The sequence below is a fragment of the Dipodomys ordii genome, unplaced genomic scaffold (genome assembly GCF_000151885.1).
Source record: "Dipodomys ordii isolate 6190 unplaced genomic scaffold, Dord_2.0 Scaffold58, whole genome shotgun sequence".
NCBI classification, from domain to species: domain Eukaryota; kingdom Metazoa; phylum Chordata; class Mammalia; order Rodentia; family Heteromyidae; genus Dipodomys; species Dipodomys ordii.
In genome coordinates, this window is record NW_012267274.1 from 715817 (window position 1) to 724732 (window position 8916).

Sequence of the window (8916 nt, forward strand, 5' to 3'; positions counted from 1 at the left end):
GCTGTAGCTCAAGTGGTAGAGTGCTCGCCTTGAGCTGAAGAGCTGAGGGACAGCGCCCAGGCCCAGAGTTCAGGCCCCACGACCAACAAAAAAAAAAAAAAATTAGAAAACAATTCAAAATTAAAATTGCAAGAGTAAAGCCAGGTGCCAGTGGCTCACACCTGTAATCCTAGCTACTTGGGATGTTGAGATCTGAGGGTTACAGTTGGAAGCCAGCCAGGGCAGGAAATTCTGTGAGACTCTTTATCACCAATAAATTACCAAAAAAGCCAGAAGTGGAGCTGTGGCTTACGTGGTGGATTGCGAGCTTTGAGCAAAGTGACAGTGCTCAGGCCCTGAGTTCAAGCCCTAGGCCCAGAAAAGAACAAAAACAAAACACAGAAACCAGCCAAGGGTATAAATACGAAGATTGTCTAGAGACAAAAGTTTATGACATGAAATAATGTCAGTTTACAGCAACAAATAACCTAAAACACTCTCCATAGAGCCCAGATTAGCACATCAGTCCATATAACAGGAATCCCAAGAGAAACAGCGGGACGGCCCGCGAAGCCCACAGCACGGCCCCAAGCCCTATGTGTCTGCCTCCTCTCTCCTCTGATGATCTGCATGTGAAATGGCATCTCAAGGCCCAGGGCCGGGGCCAGGTCACAGCCCCAGTAATGAAAGCGCTGACCCCATCAAAGGAGAGGTGTGAGGTGTGGTTGGAGGCCTGACCCGGGAGGCTCTGTCTTATCCGGGGTTCCTGCTTGCCCTCCCCCATTTCTTTCTCGCAGTTCCTTCCTAGCTTCCATGCGGTGAGAGCAGCCCCCCTCCACCCCCGCAGGCCTCAAAGCAGTGGAGGCTGACCAAGGACCCAAACCTCTAGAGCCCTGGGCCCCACGCGGCTTTCTTCCTGTAAGTTGATTTCCCTTGGTGCTTGGTGACAGGCGCAGCAGGACTTCTTCCCGAGCAGCTCAGCCTTGTGGGCCCAGTGCCACACATGGCACCTAGGAGGGACACGTGTCACACCTCTTCACCTCTTCTCCCAGAACCCCGAGCAGGCGTTCTGTTTTGCCACGTGTCCCTTGTGAGCCTTCTTCCAGGAGAGAAGAGAACGGCTGTGTTGAATCAGCTGGTGGCATGAGATACTGACTGGAAGGCAGAGAATGCTCACTAAACAACTCATACAAGGCATGGTGGCGCATGCCTATAATCCCAGTTACTGGCGAGGTGGAGGCAAAGGGACCGAGTTCAAGGCCAGCCCAAGGAAAGACAGTGTGACCCAATTAAAAGCAAAACAAAAAGGAAAAGGCTGGGGCTGTGGCCCAAGCGGTGGAGTGCTGGACCCCAGGGAGAGCCTTGGAGTCAACCCCAGTGTGGCAACAGAGAACGAAAACAAAACAAAAACTGAAGTAACACTCATGTGTGCACAAGCAATGAGAATAGGCATCCATACCTGAAAATGACTGGGGCTGCGGGAGGCGTGGTCTCCGGGAGGCGTGTCCTGGGGGCGTGGTCCAGGGGAGGCATAGTCCTGGGGCGTGGTCCCAGGGAGGTGTGGTCTCAGGGGAGGCGTGGTCCCTGGGGAGGTGTGATCTCAGGGGAGGCGTGGTCTCTGGGGAGGCGTGGTCTCTGGGGAGGCATGGTCCCAGGGAGGTGTGGTCTCAGGGGAGGCGTGGTCTCAGGGGAGGTGTGGTCTCTGGGGAGGCGTGGTCTCTGGGGAGGAGTGGTCTCCGGGAAGGCATGGTCCCGGGGGGCGTGGTCTCCGGGGAGGCGTGGTCTCCGGGGTCTGGTCTCTGAAACTGTTGAACAGGTAGGGAGGATGGAGAGCAAGGCACTAGATGAGTGTGTGTGTGCAAAGGCATGAAGTCGCCCCGGGGCACACAGGGAGGTAGAGCAGGCTGAGTTCAGGGGCAGCACCAGCAGGAGAGGGGCAGGGCACACGGAGGGGAAGGAGGCGGAATGTGCATGAGAAGGTATCAAAGCCCGCTGAAGTTGTCCCAAGACGCAGGGATCAAGGGTAAGAGTGATGGAGAGGTGGTTTGATCAGGACGCATTGTAGCCTTGTGGAGAGTCACCATGAAATCGCCCAAACAGCTAACGTGCTAACAGGAAATCTTTACATTTGGTGCTGGCGGCTCACACCTGTAATCCTAGCTATTCCAGAGTCTGAGATCTGAGCTCACAGTTCAAACCCAGCCATGTCAGAAAAGTCCACGAGAATCATCTCTAATCAGCAAAAATCAATAAGTGGAGGTTGTAGCTCAGGTGGTACGGCACATTATTGAGTAGAAAAGCCAAGGAAGAGCTCGAAGCGAAGCCTACTCTCAGCACACACACATACACATACATAATACACACATACACATGCACATCCCACATGCATATACACACCACACACATACACACATGCACACCACACATACATACATACACCATACATGCATACACACCACACACATACATACATACACCCGCACATCCCACACATCTACATACAACACACACACATACAGAGCACACACATGCACACATACCACATATACCACACACATACACGCCACACACATGCAGACCACACACATACATCACACACATATCCATATCACACACATGCACACACATACGCACATGCACATATGTGTACACACACAAGAAAACCAAGTTTTTCCTACTGTTGGCATCTAGTCCATCTTTCCATCACTCTCTGTGTTAGACCTGCATGCACCTATAATCCCAGAACTCTGGGTGCAGAGACAAGAGCACTGTGGCTCAAGACCAAGCCTACCCCAAAACACACCATTCTATCTAGAAAGCAAACTAAAATCCAAAGAACTGGAGATACGGCTCCAATGTAGCAAGAACAAGGTCCTGAACTCCATCTCTGAATTAAAACAAAGGCAACCTAATAGAATTTCTACAAATGAAAAACATAATAATCAAAATTTGAAATGCAGATTGAAAGATTTGGTTACAGCAGATTAGCCACAACAAAAGAGAAAAATAGCAAACCAAAATAAGAAAATGTACGTAGAAAATATCTCAAATATATAAAGAGGTTAGAATCAGAAATAGAGGCTAAAAAATTATTTGTAACTGAAGAGAAATGTGCAATTGGGTTCACTCTGTGTCCAAAGGAGATAGAGAGCAGGTCCGAAGTGTTTAGAGCTGACAGAGAGCAAATAGGCACCGATCCCAAACCACCCAGCGTACCAACCACCGAGACCATCTCATGTAGAATCTGGTCCTGCGCAGTCTCCATGCTGCCCTGGCAGGGAGCCTAGGGGAGCTGGGACTGTGTGACACACTCCCAGCCTGACCAGGAAACTGGAAAGCAGCCTCAGTGAAGGAACTGAAAAGACAAAGTAGAAAGAAGCAGAAATTCAGAGTGGAAAGACAGTACTGAATGTAAAATCTCACAAGATGGGCTCACTGGCAGAACAAGGATGACAGAGAAAGACGGCGAACTTGAAGATGGACCGTGTGATGGGCTAATAGCTATATGGGCTGGAGAAAGATCAGAGAACCAATGAGCCACAGGTCCTGCAAGGGGCGGGCAGCATCGTCACGTGTGGCCTGTGTGTGCTCCACAGCCTGGGTCCAGGGCAGTATGCCTAAGAACAACATGTGAAGAAATAAATAAAGGCTGTTTCCCACCAAATTTGGAAACTGAGTTGAGACAAGATTTTTCTTTTTTTGCCAGTCCTGAGGCTTGAACTCAGGGCCTGGGAACTGTCCCTGAGCTTCTTTTTTTTTTTTCAAGGATAGCACTCTTCCACTTGAGTCACAGTGCCACTTCGAGCTTTTTCTGTATATGTGGTGCTGAGGAATGGAACCCAGGGCTTCATGCATGCTAGGCAAGTGCTCTACCACTGAGCCAGGTTCCCAGCCCAAGAGACAAGATCTTGAAAGTAGCTAGACAGAAAGATGCATGTACTCAGGAGGTCAACAACGAACTCCTGCCTGAGACACTGGGGGTGGGAGGAAGTGGAAGGCATTCTTAAGTGTGAAAGGAAAACAAATATCAGATTTGCACCTTTATTTTCCCATGCAGGGATAGAAATCAGGACCTCACAAGTAGTAAGCAAGTGCTCTACCACTGAGCTACACTCCTGGAATGCCAGAATTTTATTTTTTTTTATTTTTTATTTTTTTGGGTCCCAGTTGTGGGGCCTGAACTCTGGGCCTGGGCGCTGTCCCTCAGCTCTTCAGCTCAAGACTAGGGCTCTACCACTTGAGCCACAGCACCACTTCCAGCTTTTTCTTTTTGCTTATGGGGTGCTGAGGAATCGAACCCAGGGCCTCATGCATGAAGGCAAGCGCTCTACCACTGGAGCCACCTTCCCAGCCCATGCCAGAATTTTATATCCAGCGAAAATCCTCTTCGAGAACAAAAGGGAAATAAAACATTCTCAAAAGAGAAAAATAAAAAGAATTTATTGAGAGTGCTTGCCTTGCATGCATGAGGCTCTGGGTTCGATTCCTCAGCACCACATAAGCAAAAAGAAAAAAAGCTGGAAGTGGCGCTGTGGCTCAAGTGGTAGAGCGCTAGCCTTGAGCTGAAGAGCTGAGGGACAGCGCCCAGGCCCAGAGTTCAGGCCCCACAACCAGACCCCCAAAAAAATGTGTAAAAGAATTTATTGAGAGCTGTTGTTTGTTTTTTGTAGATGGGAAACGCCACAGGGCAACTGGCTGACTCTGGAGCAGGGCGACCTCACAGCAACAGCACACACTCTAAAGCTGAAGGACAGAAATAACTTGAACGTGATGGTCCACGCCCATGCCCCAAAGCTAGTGTAGCTACATTATTGTGTAACAAAATAGACGAGGGAAAAGTGCTTTTACAGAAATAAAGATGATCACTTGTAATAAAGGGTTCAAATCAGCAGAAAGAGGTAGAAATTTTAAATGTATGTGCATATAATAATGGAACTTGAAAATGAAGGAAGTGAGGCCAGGTGCTGGTGGCTTACATCTCTAATTCTAGCCACTCAGGAGGCTGAGTTCTGAAAGATCGCGGTTTGAGGCCTGCCTAGGCAAAAAAGCTCATCAGATACCATCTCCAAAATAACCAGCCAAAAGCTGGTCTGGAGGCATGGCTCAAGGAGTGGAGTGACAGCCTAGCAAATACCAGATTCTGAGTTTAAATTCCAGTACCTCCTCCACTATGTATTTGTACCTATCTGTGAAGCAAGGTAATGATTAGAAGTTGGATGTGATCGTGTGCCTGCAGTCCCAGAAGGCAGGAGTCTGTGGCACAGAGGATCAGGAGTTGAGACCTCATCTCAGAAAAGTAAGTTACTATGAGATGAACGGGTAAGCAATGCAGAGCATATACCCGTTCTGAACAACCACACTCAACAAATTCAGTGTGACAGACGTATGTAGCAAGCGCTTTCAGTGACACAGTTGCTTCAAGCACAAGCAGGGTTTGCAGAGACCAGTCATATTCTAGACAAGCCTCAACATTTAAAACCATGAAACCACACAGAGCATATTGTCTGACCATAATGCAATTAAGCTAAAATCCAGTAACAAAGATAATTAGAATACAGCCATATGCTCGAAATTAACAAATACGCTTTGAGTAGCCCATTTTGGTCAAAGAACAAGCCATTCTATATTCTAGAAAGTGCTTTTAAATAAGCTTTGACAGAGCAGTAACCTTCGCACTGCGGGGTGAGCTAGCCCTGAATATAAACAGTGGGAAATGCAGAGGTAAGGTGCCATTGTCTGTTTTTAGAACCTACAGCAAACCAAGCCCAGATGGAGTTAAAGGAGCTTCGAAGTCATGATTGTCAGGCAGGAATTGATGAATGGGAAAGACCCGCCAAAGAGACAGGGCCCGTACAACACACAGCCTCAGCTTCCTTAAAGTGTGTCAGACACACACACGCAAATACACACACACACACACACTTTTTTTTTTTTTTGCCAGTCGTGGGGCCTGAACTCTGGGCCTGGGCGCTGTCCCTCAGCTCTTCAGCTCAAGGCTAGCTCTCTACCACTTGGGCCACAGCGCCACTTCTGGCTTTTGCTGCTCATGTGGTGCTGAGGAATCGAACCCAGGGCCTCCTGCATGTGAGGCGCGCGCTCTACCACTGAGCCACCTTCCCAGCCTCACATGTATATATTTTAATAGGAAGTTTTGTGCCAGTAACTTTGAGAATTTAATTGGACAAATTCCTGGAAATAAGACAAAATTAACTTGGAAAAAGTCGATTTTAAGGACAAGAAATTGGTAGTGGACAGATGCCTTTGTTGGCAATGTCTACCAATGCACACAAGCAGAAGATGAGCATGACACACTGGCTCCTGGGAGCAGGGAAAGGCCCTGCCCCCGCCCCTCAGGAGGACACAGCCAGGTGCTGCAGCCCAGCCAGGCTGGCAGGGAGGCGCACCGCGCTGACGGGAAGCACAGAAAGAAACAGAGCTAGCTCATCATGAAAGCCGGCGCTGGTAGCATAGTCTGTAATCCCAGCACCAGGAGGCTGAGGCAGGAGGATCTTGAATTCAAGGCCAGCATCAGGACGGACACGCCGTCATACGAAGTGATGGGCATTGGTGTGAGGCCCATTTCTGGCCCTGTTCCCAGAGCAGCACACTCCACGGGATCCTCATCCTCTGCCCTGTGATGTCCCGGGGTCCCATGATGAGGAGCGAGGGAAGAGGGCAAAATGGGTCAGCTGCAGACAGGCTAACTGTATATGAGGGGCTTTAAAGGCAGGTTGTTAGAATTCATAGAATACTGTAGTGAGGTATTACATCATTACAGGGCTTAGAATGTGGCTCAGCGTGGAGCACGTGCCTGGTATGATGAAGACCCCGAGTTTGACTCCAAGTATTGGCAAAATCAATGTAAAGGTTTGGGATTTCCTTAGATAAAATTATTAACATTATTTAAAAGATGCCAAAGAAGCTGTGCACTGGAGGCTCATGCCTACAAACCTAGTGATTCAGGAGGCTGAGATCTGAGGATCAAGGTTTGAAGCCAGCCTGGACAGACAAATCCAAGAAAACTTTATCTCTAATTAACTATCAGAATGTAGAGGCAAGAGTACAGAACAAGTCTCTTAGTTCAAGCTCCAATAGCAGAACACGTAAGTGAGAGACAGAGACACAAAGAGAGGGGGGAGGGAGAGGGGGAAAAGGGTGATATTACAAAAACAAATGTGCTGGACTTAGGAAACGAACTCCTCTGTACATCACCTGTTGCTGTGGTCATAGGGCTTGAACTCAGGGCCTGGACACTGTCCCTGAGCTTCTTAGGCTCAAGGCTAGCGCTCTACCACTTGAGCCACAGCGCCACTTCTGGCTTTTGCTGTGTATATGGTACTGAGGAATGGAACCCAGGGCTTCATGCATGCAAGGTGCACACTCTACCTCTGAGCCACCTTCCCAGTCTCCTGTGTCGGTAAGCAGTCTCTGGTTAATAACACTCCCATGGTGGTGGAGGGGTAAGGAGTCAGCAGTCCAACCCTGACAGGGTCCCGTGGCAGGCTGGAACCCACAGCCTGCTCCCAGCTCCGTCTCACACAGGTCAGTGTTTATACAAAGAAGGGCCATAGCCAACTCTCACACAGACCCAGAGCTCTCTCTGTTTCAGATGTTGTTATTGAATACGCCTTGGCATGTTTGAGGAGGGGAGATGATTATTGCTTTTCTGAATTCTGGACAGCACTGTGAATCGTGGGGCTCTGGCGGGCTGCGGGAATGGAGGAGTCCCTGGCTGTGGGGCTGGGAAGGCGCCCCCTTCCCAGCTGGGTCCCTACTGCAATCTCTACTGTCTCAAGAATGGCACAGGGACCCCAACTCTTCCCTCCTCCCATCCTTCCTACTTGGGCTGGATAAAAGGAAAAGAGTGCTTGTCTTGCCTGGCACTGGAGCCTCACACCTGTCATCCTAGTTACTCAGGAGGTTGAGATCTGAGGATGGCAGTTCAAAGACAGACTGGACAGGAAAGTCCGTGAGACTCTTATCTCCAGTGCCACCAAAAATAACTGGAAGTGGAGCTGTGGCTCAAGTGGCAGAATGCTAGCATTGAGCACAAAAACTCAGAGCCAATCCTCTGAGTTCAAGCCCCAGAACTGTCACGCACATACACAAAGAGTAAAAGGTCACATTCTTTTTGTATTTTTTAATTTTTTTATTGTAAAGATACTGTACAGAGGGGTTACAGTTACATGAGCAAGGCGATGAGTACATTTCCTATGGAGCATTGTTACCCCTTACTTTTGTTTTTCTTTTCCTCAACTCCTCCACCCTCCACCCGCTCCGTTTTCAAAAAGGCCACTTTCTTGCACAGTATCCGGTCTGGAGTACTCATTTTTCCTACTGTGGTTTTCTGCATCTTGGACAGCAGAGGGCGTCAGGAAGCCTGGGCCGACGGCTGGGCTGGAGAGTTCTGGACCCCCCACCGGCCAGGAAGGAGACAGTCAGAGTCGGTGAAGGTTCCTTGCTGCGCCTGGGAGCCACTCAGGAGGACGCCTGCACCACGCAGGAAGGAAGGTGACGGAACAAATCTTCCGGGACCACAGGCGGCCTCCACCTGGGCAGGGGGGCCAGGGGGTGGAGGTGGAGGCCGGAGGGGCAGGCCAGGGTGGGCCCTCAGCCCAGGCTCACACCAGCACAGCCACAGCGAGGCTCTGCTCGGGGAATCTTTTTTTTTTTGGTCCAGTCGTGGGGCCTGAACTCTGGGCCTGGGCACTGTCCCTCAGCTCTTCAGCTCAAGGCTAGTGCTCTATCACTTGAGCCACAGCGCCACTTCCGGCTTTTTTTCTTTTTGCTTATGTGGTGCTGGGGAATCGAACCCAGGGCCTCATGCATGCAAGGCAAGCGCTCTACCACTGAGCCACCTTCCCAGCCCATGCTCGGGGAATCTTGTTTTGTGTGTGTCCATCGCGGGTCTTGTACTCAGGCCTGGGTGCTGTTGGC